At 44.3% G+C, this 14,044-nt stretch overlaps 1 long non-coding RNA gene across 2 annotated transcripts in view; it reads right to left on the bottom strand.

The window, feature by feature from the left end:
* Positions 1 to 919: 919 nt before the first annotated feature.
* Positions 920 to 14,044, bottom strand: part of LOC147119718 (uncharacterized) — a 52,728-nt gene continuing 39,603 nt past the window's right edge. For both annotated transcript variants that reach the window (XR_015078074.1, XR_015078073.1), the window contains exons 2-3: positions 9,529 to 9,598; positions 920 to 2,658 (exon numbers count right to left, since the gene is read on the bottom strand). This is a non-coding gene — a long non-coding RNA (uncharacterized LOC147119718). The remainder of the gene's footprint in view (positions 2,659 to 9,528; positions 9,599 to 14,044) is intronic.

Here is a 14,044-nt window from a genome sequence, read left to right as displayed (position 1 = left end):
GTAACTCGGCCCGTCCTGCCTGGGCCGACTCTCTGGTAGAGTGATCCAATTATTGCCACACCCCTGCTCTTTCCCCATAGCCCTGTAAATATTTTCCCTTCAAGTATTTATCCAATTCCCTTTTGAAAGTTATTATCGAGTCTGCTTCCACCGCCCTTTCAGGCAGTGCTTTCCTGATCATAACAACTCGCTGTGTAATGTTTTATCCCTCATGTCGCCTCTGGCTCTTTTGCCAATTACCTTAAATCTGTCCACTAGTTACCGACCCTTCTGCCACTGGAAACAGTTTCTCCTTATTTACTCTATCAAAACCCTTCATGATTTTGAACACCTCTATTAAATCTCCTTGTAACCTTCTCTGCTCTAAGAACAACCCCAGCTTCTCGTTGAGTATATTCAAGACTGAGATCGATAGACTTTTGGGCTCAAGGGGAATCAAGGGATATGGAGATCGGGCAGGAAAGTGTAGTTGAAGTCAATCATCAACCATGATCTTACCGAAAGGTGGAACAGGCTCAAGGGACCATGTGGCCTACTCCTGCTCCTAATTCTTACATTCTCGAGTCTCTCCACATAAGTCCCTCATCCCTAGTACCATTCTAGTAAATTTCTTCTGCACCCTCTCTGAGATCTTGACGTCCTTCCTAAATTGTGATGCCCAGAATTGAACAAAATATTCCAGCTGAGGGTTAACCAGTGTTTTATAAATGTTTGGCCTCACTTCCTTGCTTTTGTATTCTATGCCTCTACTTATAATGTTTAGGATCTCATAGGCTTCTTTAACAGCCTTCTCAACTTGTCCTACCACCTTCAAAGATTTGTGTACATACACTCCCAGGTCTCTCTGCTCCTGCACCCCCACTAAAATTGTATCATTTCATTTTGTTGGATCCGAATTCGGAGAAACTCTAGACTGAGATGGAATTGAGAATAAAAGTTTTATTCGTAAATAGCTAAAAAGCTTGTGCACAAGGGAGAGAGGCTGATTTCCCCAGAATCGAACCTTTCCTCTCAACGAAATACAATCTACAAGCCTTGATATACCTTTCGATAGGTAACGCCCATTAGGTTGCAAAAGTAGGCGTACACATACAAACAGCGTCACTACCGTCACTCCCTTATTGGTTGGCGTGATTAGTCACTCAATGGCGGGAGCCACCCTGAAGTGTTCTGACATACAGCATAACAGTTTCTAGCTTCTGTGAGCAAGGTCGCTTAATTCTTGAGATGATAAACAATGTCCGCCTTTGGTTGCAAGCAGACATTACAAAGGAAGATAAGGTGTTTGAGGCAGAGATAGAAATGGCCGGCTCCCTATGAAGTTCAGTTCCCCATATCTCTCAGAAGGCCAGCTGCATTAAACACTGCTTCTGTAACACTGATAACAACAAAGACAGAGACTAAGAGTCTAGTAAATATGTTATTCCCGCAGTACTTGGTTAATATGATGGTCAAGTATCCCATCATGCTTCACAGCTACCTAAATGCTACATGTTTATTTTATATATATTTCCTAACACGTGAAGCTAAACATCCTTTGACTGGTTTCTAGTACTACAGCCCTCCCTACAGCTTTGGTTAATATATTTAAAGACTAGAGGATTCAGGCTTTGATTCACAGGCCGATTTTTGCAATCCAACACTCCCCCCGTCCAACCCCCCGAAAGGGAACCTTGAGGCGGGTTGGAAAGTGTGCATACCTGCGAGCCGCTGATATAACATGCTGGGAAATCAAGAGCGTGATTGATTGAGGTTTCTTCCAGTTACAGGACCTACTTTGTTATACACCTCCCCCCCTAGACCTCTGGCTACTCCAGCAAGGGCCTGGTTTGAATCCTGTCGAGGTGGCCACCAGATATGCATCAGATGAATATGGTTAATTTAAAGTGTTTCCTGATTCATTATACTACTATCTCAACATTCATACGCTTGATCTCTCCTGCAAACGACCAAAGTCGTCCAAAACGCGTGTAGGAGGAGCAGTGCATGCACTAATTGTCTTAACCACTTGTTTCGCAAAGTGTTTCATTTTAGCCTGTTTACATTTCTTACATGCCATACATAGCAAACTCAAAACCAGTATTAACTGCCCCATGACTAATATGTGTGAAATCAGTCTGATCCATGGGTGATCCGATTCTGCCCCGCCTGGGGTATCCTCTGTTTCTTCTATCTTTCCTGATGTTACCCCGCCTGGGGTTTCCTCTACGTTGCTTCGGATATTCCCTTTCGGTGTGTTCAATTAACTTGTTAGTCATGGGCATGAGTGCCCAATTGGCTTATGTATCAAAATCTTACTACATAGTGTATACATATCAAATACCCTATCATTATAAGCTGAAGAACTACCAGAGCGAGTGAAATAATACGAACGTAAGGGTGTGCTGATGTATGTCAAGCCCAATATCTCACCAGTGTGAGTTGTCCTCTATGCTGTCAATCTCAATATCCATTCTCGAGTTGCCTTACCCCAAAACATAAAAATGCTTTAGGGAGGAGTTCAGTCGCATCATGAGCTGACTGAAACCCTCAAACAACAGGGGAATGTCGTATCTGAGTATCTGAATTGTGCCACACAATTGTGTAGCTCATACTTAAAAACATGTTAGTTGATCACCTCATACTGGATTCATACTGGTTTTTCCCATGCTCTGTTACCTACAAAACACAATTATTACAGTCACAGTTAAATTCAGACTTACAATCATTTCAAGCGACATTACAGTTTAACAGCTAATAAACAAATCATGGACTCAAAAGATTCTCCAGTTCTCTCTTTTATTCGTATCCATCTTGTGGATAATTCTTATTAAACATGATTTCTCCTTAGCCCTCAACTTAAACTTCAATTTCAATCCCTCTAACAGGTACCAGTGTGTTTAACTCTATTCTGGTTGTTTCATTAATTAGAAGAAAAATATATTCCACTGAGGAAAAAGGGGCATAAAAGAAAAGACAGCCATCTGTGGCTAAGTAAAGTAATAAAGGATAGTATCTGACTGAAAACAAGGGCATATAAAGTAGCCAAATCTAGTGGGAGGATAGAAGATTGGGAAGCATTTAAAAGCCAGCAAAGAATAACTAAAAGATTAATTAAGAAAGGGAAGATAGATTATGAAAGTAAACTAGCAAAAAATATAAAAACAGATAGCAAGAGTTTCTACAGCTATATAAAAAGAAAAAGGGTGGCTAAAGTTGGTCCCTTAGAGGACGAGACCAGGAAACTAGTGGTGGGGAACATGGAGATGGCAAATACGCTGAACAAATATTTTGTATCAGTCTTTACAGTAGAGGACACTAAAAATATCCCAACACTGGACAAACAGGGGGCTATGGGGGGGAGGAGCTAAACATGATTAAAATCACTAAGGAGATGGTACTCGGTAAGATAATGGGACTTAAGGCGGATAAATCCCCTGGACCTGATGGCTTACATCCTAGGGTCTTGAGAGAAGTAGCGGTAGGGATTGCGGATGCATTGGTGGTAATTTTCCAAAACTCCCTGGATTCAGGAAAGGTCCCAGCAGATTGGAAAACTGCTAATGTAACGCCCTAATTTAAAAAGGGAGGTAGACCAAAGGCTGGAAATTATAGACCAGTTAGCCTAACATCTGTGGTTGGTAAAATGTTGGAGTCCATTATTAAGGAAGCAGTAACAGGACATTTGGATAATCACAATTTAATAGGACAAACTCAGCATGGTTTTATGAAGGGGAAGTCATGTTTGACAAATTTGCTCGAATTCTTTGAGGATGTAACACAGGGTGGATAAAGGGGAACCAGTGGATGTGGTGTATTTGGACTTCCAAAAGGCATTTGACAAGGTGCCACACAAAAGATTACTGTACAAGATAAAAAATCACGGGATTGGGGGTAATATACTGGCATGGGTGGAAGATTGGCTATCTAACAGAAAACAGAGAGTTGGGATAAATGGTTCATTCTCGGGTTGGCAATCAGTGACTAGTGGTGTTCCGCAGGGGTCAGTGCTGGGACCCCAACTCTTTACAATCTATATGAACGATTTGGAGGAGGGGACCAAGTGCAATGTATCCAAGTTTGCCGATGATACAAAGATGGGAGGGAAAGCAGTGAGTGAGGAGGACATAAAAAACCTGCAAAAGGACATAGACAGGCTAAGTGAGTGGGCAGAAATTTGGCAGATGGAATATAATGTTGGAAAGTGTGAGGTTATGCACTTTGGCAGAAAAAATCAAAGAGCAAGTTATTATCTAAATGGAAAGAAACTGCAAAGTGCTACAGTACAAAGGGATCTGGGGGTCCTGGTGCATGAAACACAGAAGGTTAGTATGCAGGTACAGCAGGTGATCAGGAAGGCCAATGGAATCTTGGCTTTTATTGCAAGGGGGATGGAGTATAAAAGCAGGGAAGTCTTGCTTCAGTTATACAGGGTACTGGTGAGGCCACACCTGGAATACTGCGTACAGTTTTGGTTTCAATATTTAAGAAAAGATATACTTGCTCTCGAGGCAGTTCAGAGAAGGTTCACTCGGTTGATTCCGGAGATGAGGGGGTTGACATATGAGGAAAGGTTGAGTAGGTTGGGCCTCTACTCATTGGAATTCAGAAGAATGAGAGGCGATCTTATCGAAACATATAAGATTGTGAGGGGGCTTGATCGGGTGGATGCGGGGAGGATGTTTCCACTGATGGGTGAGACTAGAACTAGGGGGCATAATCTTAGAATAAGGGGCTGCCATTTCAAAACTGAGATGAGGAGAAACTTCTTCACTCAGGGGGTAGTAAATCTATGGAATTTGCTACCTCAGAGAGCTGTGGAAGCTGCGACACTAAATAAATTTAAAACGGAGATAGACAGTTTCCTAGCTGATAAGGGAATAGGGGGTTATGGGGAGAGGGCAGGGAAGTGGACGTGAGTCTAGGTTCGGATCAGCCATGATCCTATTGAATGGCGGAGCAGGCCTGAGGGGCCATATGGCCTACTCCTGCTCCTACTTCTTATGTTCTTATGTAGATAGTTTCTCGATGGAGTATGTGTCAATGCTTATAAAGGTTGTCTCACCCTCCTGAGCCACATTAACTATTTCACGTCTGTCTTGCTGTTGTCAAGTAACTGAGCATGTCTGAGACCCATTCTTCAGTGCAAATTCAACTTACATTCCCGGATGGTAATTACCTCATACGTAACGAATCACATTTGCACACTCATACCAGTATCTCCATATTATGCCACACGTGCCATCCGATACGAGCCTTTCTCGGGCTTTCAAGTATCTTATCGAAAGATTGTCGTCGTCTGGAGATCTTTGCTCATCTTCCTCTGCATGGTCCCGATGTCTTGGGTAGTGGCCGGACTATCAAATTCAGTTTTCTTAAAAGTTCATTAAAGGCAGGGACACAAATGTCTCCAAGAGAAATCTATCAATTTACTATTTTTAACGACACTTTCCTGACTTTCACTAGGAAATTTTGAAAATTTCCATTCAGTAGTGTAATTCTCCTGTTTCAATTTAAACCCTCAATCACCTTCCTTTAATTACCATTCATATCTCATTCATGAGTCTTGGAGAAACTTTACTGTCCAGTACAGCATTTAACATTGAAAACATAGATCAAACGTTCTCACTTGATCCAAGTTATTAACACTTTTTATTTATCATTATTTTTTAGAGGATCTTTTATTTTCCCAAAAGTAACCCAATATATAGTGCCTGATTCCATTTTGTTAATACAAAATTATCCCAAAATTCAAACAGCAGTATTATTGTACCGGCAGGTTTTGTCAATGTTCAATTTCATTTCTATCAATTTATCCTCCATTTCCAATTTCAGAAACAGTAATTCTCAATTCTCAGGCTAGGTGGCTTACACAGTGTTTTAACATTCGAGACAGAAGTGCTGCAATTAGTTTACAAGGTAGCTTCCATATAATAAAAGAAAGAGGCAAATCCATTGTGACTCTGCTTAGAGCCCAGGGGGTTAACTCATCAAATCATAAATTCCTTCTGTCACTGTGGTGAAATATTAACTTAAAATTAAGAAACTTAAATTTAATAATGTCCCATATCTTTAAATTTCATACTAAAGTTGTTGCTTGGTGAACTTAAACAGCTGTCAGTGGAAAGGGTTAACTCCTTTGCAGGCTTTGATGAGGTGGAGCAAAACATTATCAAATTCCCGCAATTGCGTCAATTCACGTAAATCAAAAAAAGAACTTTCCTGATCGAAAGACAGTTGTGTTTTCACACTTTAACTAAACACGAACATGGAGGTAATATGGACAAAGACGGGATTGAGCAAAGTTCACAAGCTAAGTAAGTCTTTGTAAGGGACTCTGCAACTATCGGATGTTCTCGATGAGCGGAGTTATTTTATTCAATGCGGTCTGCACAAATTTACACCAACCAAAATTTCACCGTGGCCACAATGAAAGTCTGGTTTTAATAGGTTAATCAACCTCATAATCCAATTTAATCCAGATCTTGTAAGCATTCAAATTAATTTTCTTCCAAGCACATCGGCAACTGTAACTTTAAGGCAGAAGCTTATCTTTTGTAAAACTATGAACAGACAAACAAAACAAAATAGCACATTCTTGCAGAAAACAGTAAATTATGTCATATTTTCTTATCGTCCTTTCTTCAGATGTCTTTCCAAAATACTGTAAAAACATTGAATATAACTGGAGAAAAATTTGTTTTTCACATTTAAACAAATCAAATCAAACTGCTTTGGAAGACTTCACCATAGCAACCACAAAGGGGAGATAATCAGAACTCAAAAGTCAGGGGTATGTCCTGGGACCGGTCAGGGTCGTATCACAGTCAGGGTGAGCAGGGTCACTGGTTAAATTGAAAAACTCAGCTGTTGAAAAGGTCGATCTGTAAGGAAGAGAGAGGTAAATAACAACCCAAAGAATTGACTTAATCCTCCGAACTTGGTCCTAACCTAATATTAGGATGTAAAGAAAGTTAACTCGCATTATTCTTAACCATAGGGTCATTCTCATTTCGTAATTCATCACACATTGCACATTAGTTGACACACACACATACTCCATGCAACTTCAATCACAACTTCAAGCAGCAGTCACAATCTCGAGAGAGAGAGAGAGCGCGCAGCCTGCGACCTTGAAGAGGGAAGCACAGGCTTTTAAAGAGGCAGTGCACTGAAGGTGAATGAACACACACTCGGCAGTTTTTTTTTATCCTCAGCCCTAGGGGTCCTGAGGGTTAGGGGAAATTTCTTCCCCGGGCGTCACCACGGGCTTATCTGTCTCCACCTTACATCAAATTTTTCCTTCAAGCAAACTGAGGTACCTGTACTAAGGAGGATCTGGAAGGGTCCATCCCCCCGTGGCTCAAAAACACCTCGGACTGGTCACTGGACCATCACCCACTGTCCCACACAAGGGGGTGTTTTCCAAACTCCCTCTAACTTTTTGGCATCCCGTGCTTCTTGGAGGTGTTGAACTCGAAAGAGATTAATCTGATTGGTCTCACTGAGTACACGTAGGTACTTCAGGAGGGTAGTCTGGAATTGAGAGGTGTCCCCCGTGCCCTGGCGGGGGGTGGTGCATCTTGGGCCAATACCATTGCGGGGAGGACGGAGTGCCATCCCCTCCCGGGTCTGTAAAATAGCCTTAGTGATGCATCAGGGCTCGTCTGAGCGACGTAGGGACCACGTACTGTGCCTCATGACGCCAAAACCCACTAGGGTCTTGGTGTGCTCCCTCTTGCACCCAAAAGCGTACATTCGGGGGACTCAGAGCGATACGCGGTCAGGAGTGCATCCTTTGTCACATCATTGGTCTGGGACGCCTCTTCTTGATGTATTATTTCTGCAGGACTAAGGGCTGTCACAGGGAGAGCCAAAGCAGCCTGTCTAGCAGCCAAATCAGCCGCCCGGTTACCTTGGATTTCCGGGGACTCTTCGGTTTGGTGGGCGCGAACCTTGATTACAGCCCCCAAGGTGGGGCAATCCGTGGCCCGAATGAGTTCCGCAATCACGGAACCGTGTTTGATTGAGTGGCCTAAAGTAGTCAAATAACCCCGTCGTTGCCAAAGGCGGGCATAATCGTGGACAACGGAGTAGGCATACTGGCTGTCAGTATATATGTTCGCAGTTGTTCCTTCTGCTAATTTAAGAGCTTTAGTTGGGCCCATGAGGAGTTTAACTAGGCTGCGGCAGGTGTGGAGAATTACCTTACCGGGGCCTACCATGGGCCCTATTGTCCAACCACCGCACTATATGTCCGATTGCCCACCCAGTTCCAAAGGTGGAAGGGTTTTGCAGGGTCTGGGCGACCCAGGGCAGGTGCATTGGCCAAAGTGATTTTGACCATATCAAAGGCTTTGACTGCCTCAGGTGTCCAATCCAGTCTTGCCTCTCCCGGGGGCTCTCCCTTTAGGAGGTTATTTAAGAGACTTGCCAATTCAGTGAAGTCGGCTATGTATGTGCGGCAGTATTTGAACAATCCCCATCACGCTCCACAGGCCAGAAACAGTGACAGGTCGTGGCATTTGTAAAAATGCTTGAACCCTCTCGGGAGAAGGACAATGCTAGATCTTTCTTGTGGCATGAAAGGCTGGGACTCTACCACCTATTTCTCCATTGTTGGCATTAACTCCCGGATTCATCCGGACGGGGGCCAGCCATGGGTTTGGATTTCCCGACCCCAGATTGAGGTGGTGCTGAAGGGCAGATATGGTTATATTCGGGGGGTGGGGGGGAGGCACGTAGGTTGTGGGGCCTTGTTTTGTTGGGCTTCCATGGCCTTAACAATTCCCAACCAATCTTTAAATCGTCCCAATCCTGAGCACCTGCCGGCTCCAGGTGCAGGAGACGACTAACTCGAACTTTAGCCTCTTGAACAGGTCTCAAAAAGTCCTGTAGTGGGGACGGTCTTCCCCTTTTATCCACAATTATGGGACCCGTCTGATCCAACCAACTAGCACACAAAACCGCCCCGTAGTTAGCTTGCTTAGCCTCCTTTTGTTCCGCCCACCACTTTATTTGATCAGCTAATGGACTAGTTTCTTTCCATCCATTTTTAATCATTTCGCTTTGATATTTCAGATTAGCCTTTCGGACCTGTTTTACAACAGTGACACTGGTGGCCATAGCCGGGACGTCCGGTGAAAGAGGCTTCTCCCCGTCACTCATGTCTAATTATTTCATATATCCTTATGCTCTATCTTATGCTTTAACTTACTTCACTTTAATCTTATACTTTAAACGGCGCAAACGTAACACCTTATACTCTAAATCACCTTATACTCTAAATTAGAAATACACATGCAGGTCTAGTCAATTCCATCATTCTGTGGTCTCCGTGAGGAGTAATTTAACAATGTGGATAATTTAATACTGTGGCAGGTGAGGTCTGCGGTGAGCGCGACTCGTCTCGAGGGCATTTACCAGGGGCCCTTAGTCAGGTCCGCCCCTGCTGCAGAGTTACAGGGCCAATCCATCCATCCCTGCCTCTAAGTCGGGGTTCCCCTCGCAACCCCACGGACCTTACGTCCTATGGACCGTACGTCCTACCTGCTTCCTGCGCACCCAGTATCCCACTTCTGACACCAGCTGTTAGATCCGAATTCGGAGAAACTCTAGACTGAGACGGAATTGAGAATAAAGTAAAAGTTTTATTCGTAAATAGCTAAAAAGCTTGTGCACAAGGGAGAGAGGCTGATTTCCCCAGAATCGAACCTTTCCTCTCAACGAAATACAATCTACAAGCCTTGATATACCTTTCGATAGGTAACGCCCATTAGGTTGCAAAAGTAGGCGTACACATACAAACAGCGTCACTACCGTCACTCCCTTATTGGTTGGCGTGATTAGTCACTCAATGTCGGGAGCCACCCTGAAGTGTTCTGACATACAGCATAACAGTTTCTAGCTTCTGTGAGCAAGGTCGCTTAATTCTTGAGATGATAAACAATGTCCGCCTTTGGTTGCAAGCAGACATTACAAAGGAAGATAAGGTGTTTGAGGCAGAGATAGAAATGGCCGACTCCCTATGAAGTTTAGTTTCCCTTATCTCTCAGAAGACCAGCTGCATTAAACACTGCTTCTGTAACACTGATAACAACAAAGACAGGGACTAAGAGTCTAGTAAATATGTTATTTCTACAGTACTTGGTTAATATGATGGTCAAGTATCCCATCATGCTTCGCAGCTACCTAAATGCTACATGTTTATTTTATATATATTTCCTAATACGTGAAGCTAAACATCCTTTGAATGGTTTCTAGTACTACAGCCCTCCCTACAGCTTTGGTTAATATATTTAAAGACTAGAGGATTCAGGCTTTGATTCACAGGCCCATTTTTGCAATCCAACAGTTTATATTCGCTTCTCGTCAATTTCCCTACCAAACATCGACCATCGTCATTCCTGCTTCAGCCCATCTGCTGCTGAAACCCTCAGCTATGGCTCTGTTACCTCCAGACTCCACTATTCCAATGCCCTCCTGGCCGGCCTCCTGTCTTCACCCCTCCAGAAACTTCAGCTCATCCAAATCTCTTCTGCCCTACAACCCTCAGAGATATCTGCGCACCTCCGATTCTGGTCTCTTGAGCATCCCCGCTTTTAATTGCTCCACCATTGGCGGCCGTGCATTAAGCTGCCGAGGCCCTAAGCTCCGGAATTTCCTCCCTAAACCTCTCTGCCACGCTCTCCTCCTTTAAGACCCTCCTTAAAACCTACCTCTTCGACCAAGCTTTTGGTCGTCTGTCCTCACATCCTCTTATGTGGCTCAGTGACACATTTTGTTTGTTAACGTTCCTGTGAAGCACCTTGGGGTGTTTCACCACATCCTCCAGTTAAAAACTCTCATCCTTGTTTTCAAATCCCTCCATAGCCTCGCCCCTCCCTATCTCTGTAACCTCCTCCAGCCCCTCAACCCTCTGAAAATTCCTTTTACCTGCTCCGTGTGTGGGAAGGGATGCACTTGTTCAACCAACCTCACTTCACATCAACTTGTTCATTCTGATAAGAGACCTTCTAAATGTTCTGATGAAAGGTCATCGACCTGAAGTGTTAACTCTGTTTCTCTCTCCGCAGATGCTGCCTGATCTGCTGAGTATTTCCAGCAAATTCTGTTTTGATGTCAGATTTCCAGCATCCGCAGTATGTTGCTTTTGTTTTTTCAACTGATCTGACTGTGAGAAGAGCTTTAAAGCACAAGGGATCTGCTGAATCACCAGCAACGTACTCCCACAGGGGAGAGACCGTTCACTTGTTTTTTGTGTGGGGACGGATTTAATCGGGAATCCAGCCAGTTGACTCACCAGCGAGTTCACAAGTGACAGCAGTGGTTGGATTCTGTTGTTAATAACATCCAACAACAACATAAACTTGTATTTATATAGCACATTTAACACAATAAAGGGTCCCAAGACACTTCACAGGAGCATTATCAAACAAACTTGGAGATACAGGGGCAAATAAATCCAGGGACCACTCACGCTGTGACATAAAACCGAGGAACAATTTACATTGTGACACCAAATCCAGGGACCACTTACACTGTGACACCAAATCCAGGGGCTACTTACACTGTGACACCAAATCCAGGGACCACTTACACTGTGACACCAAATCCAGGGGCTACTTACACTGTGACACCAAACCCAGGGACCACTTACATTGAGACTCCAAATCCAGGAACCACTTACATTCAGACACCAAACCCAGGAACCACTTACACTGCAACACCAAACCCAGGGGCCACTTACACTGTGACACCAAACCCAGGGACCACTTACACAGTGACACCAAATGTAGGGTCCACTTACACTGAGGCACCAAATCCAGGGACCACTTACACTGCAACACCAAACCCAGGGACCACTTACAAAGGGACACCAAATGCAGGACCAAACCCAGGGACTCCGCCGGCACGCTTGAGTACTTCCGCGACCGGTGGGCGCCGTGGGGACTGGAGTGCGTTATCAACCCGGACAACCAAATTTTAATTTAAGTTGTTAAGGTTTATTTAAAGGTTTGTTAATTTAAAGTCAATTTGTTTTTGGTCCAAACTAAAAGAGTACACTGAGACACCAAATCCAGGAACCACTTACACCGTGACACCAAACCCAGGGACCACTTACATTGAGACACCAAACACAAGGACCACTTACACTGCAACACCAAACCCAGGGACCACTTACAAAGTGACACCAAATGCAGGACCAAACCCAGGGACCATTTACACTGCAACATCATACCCAGGGACCACTTACACTGCAACACCAAACCCAGGGACCACTTACACAGTGACATCAAACCCAGGGACCATTTACATAGTGACACCAAATCCAGGGACCATTTACATAGTGACACCAAATCCAAGGACCACTTACAAGGCAACACCAAATCCAGGGCCATTTAATAACATCCAACAACAAAAACTTGCATTTATATAGCGCCTTTATCATAAAACATCCAAAGCCACCTCACAGGGGCATTATCAAACAAAGTTACTGAATACGGGTGAGGGCGATGGTTCCTCTGGGGAGTACAGCCAGGGCCAAGTCCGTGGCACCACGGGTGGCTTATCTGAGGAAGGATGTTCTTGCCATGGAGGGAGTGCAGCGAAGATTCACCAGACTGATACCTGGGATGGCAGGAATGATGTATGAGGAGAGATTGGGTCGATTGGGCTTATACTCGCTGGAGTTTAGAAGAATGAGAGGGGATCTCATTGAAACTTATAAAATTCTAACAGGACTAGACAGACTAGATGGAGGAAGGATGTTCCCGATGGCGGGAGAGTCCAGAACCAGGGGTCACAGTCTAAAGATAAGGGGTAAGCCATTTAGGACAGAGATGAGGAGGAGGAATTTCTTCACCCAGAGAGTGTTGAACCTGTGGAATTCTCTACCACAGAAGGCAGTTGAGGCCAATTCATTAAATATATTCAAGAAGGAGTTAGATATATTTCTTAAGGCTAAAGGGATCAAGGAATATGGGGAGAAGGCAGGGACAGGGTACTGAGTTTGGATGATCAGCCATGATCTCATTGAATGGCGGAGCAGGCTCAAGGGGCCGAATGGCCTACTCCTGCTCCTATCTTCTAAGTTTCTATGTACAAGGGGGGAGGAGGAAGATCGGGAAAGCAACAGTGATAGGAGATTCGATAGTTAGGGGAACAGACATAATTCCAAGATGGTATGTTGCCTCTCTGGTGCCAGAGTCAATGATGTCACCGAGTGGCTGCAGGACATTCCGAGGGTGAACAGCCAGAAGCCATGGTCCATATCGATACCAACAACGTAGGTAGTAAGAGGGATGAGGTCCTGTGGGCAGATTTTAGGGAGCTCGGAAAGAGATTAAAAAGCAGGACTTCAAAGGTAGTAATCTCTGGATGACTCCTAGTGCCACGTGCTAGTGAGTAATCAGAGGATAGAGCAGTTGGATGCGTGGCTGGAGCGATGGTGCAGGAGGGAGGGTTTTTGATTCCTGGGACATTGGGACTGGTTCTGGGGTAGGTGGGACCTATACAGGCCAGACAGGTTGCACATCAACAGAGCCAGGACCAATATCCTCACTTGGGGGGGAGGGGGTGCGGGGAGGGGAGGGGAGGGGAGGGGGTGCGGGTCAGGTTGTGAGTGCTGTTGGGGAGGGTTTAAATTAATTTGGCAGGGGGATGGGCACCAGGATGTAGCATTAGAAAGGAGAAAAAAATGATTGGGAGAGACAGATAGCATTATAGTAAGACAGAGCAGATTAAGGTAATAGGTGGGGTCAGACTAAGAGAGAATACAAGAAGGTCTAAGATAGGTTTAAAGTGCATGTGTGTAAATGCACAAAGCATTGTAAATAAGGTTGGTGAGCTGCAGGTGCAGATAGCCACATGGAAATATGGTGTTGTGGCGATAACGGAGACCTGGCTCAAAAAAGGGCAGGACTGGGTACTAAATATTCATGGATATAAGTGTGAAGGAAAGATAGGAGGTGGTGTGGCAGTATTGATTAAGGAGAATATTACAGTGCTGGAGAGAGAGCATGTCCTGAAGGGGTCAAGGACACAATCTATTTGGTTAGAGTTC

This window comes from Somniosus microcephalus, chromosome 4 (assembly GCF_052327205.1).
Source record: "Somniosus microcephalus isolate GS21.2 chromosome 4, FLI_Smic_1.0, whole genome shotgun sequence".
NCBI classification, from domain to species: domain Eukaryota; kingdom Metazoa; phylum Chordata; class Chondrichthyes; order Squaliformes; family Somniosidae; genus Somniosus; species Somniosus microcephalus.
Note: the sequence above shows the minus strand (reverse complement) of the source record. Positions and strands in the feature narration are given on the sequence as shown.